This window comes from Penaeus monodon, chromosome 19, assembly GCF_015228065.2.
Source record: "Penaeus monodon isolate SGIC_2016 chromosome 19, NSTDA_Pmon_1, whole genome shotgun sequence".
Classification (NCBI taxonomy): domain Eukaryota; kingdom Metazoa; phylum Arthropoda; class Malacostraca; order Decapoda; family Penaeidae; genus Penaeus; species Penaeus monodon.
The window spans coordinates 1,569,968-1,570,624 of NC_051404.1; positions in this window are offsets into that span (position 1 = coordinate 1,569,968).

Sequence of the window (657 nt, forward strand, 5' to 3'; positions counted from 1 at the left end):
AAGGGAAACAACGCGACGGAGTGTAAAGGTAGGGTAAAGGACGACAACGAAGGAGAGGAAGGAAACATGGAGGAACGGCCAAAATCGGCGGTGAGAAGAAAGAGAGGGAGAAGAGGAAACAAACAATAAAGGAGGGAGAACAGAGAAGAAGAGAAGGGGAAAGGAAGCGAGAAAGGGGGGAAGAGAAAACAAACAATAAAGGAAGGAGAACAGAGAGAAGAGAAGGGGAGAGGAGGCGAGAAAGGGGAGAAGAGAAAACAAACAATAAAGGAGGGAGAACAGGGAGAAGAGAAGGGGAGAGGAGGCGAGAAGAAAGGGGAGAAGAGAAAACAAACAATAAAGGAGGGAGAACAGAGAGAAGAAGAGAAGGGGGAAGGAGGCGAGAAAGGGGGGAAGAGAAAACAAACAATAAAGGAGGGAGAACAGAGAGAAGAAGAGAAGAGGAGAGGAGGCGAGTAGGGGGGACTCACCTGTTCGTGACGCGAGGTGCTGCGGCTGCGTGGAAGGTGGTGATTACAGGTGAGAAGCAGGTAGAGCCAGGTGTTGATGGACGGTCCCGGCGCCCTGTGATCTGGGCACCACGATGGGGGGGGGTACGGGTACGTACGTGGTGTTGGGGCTTGTGTGTTTTTGGTCCCAGTTGTGATGTGTGGAGGT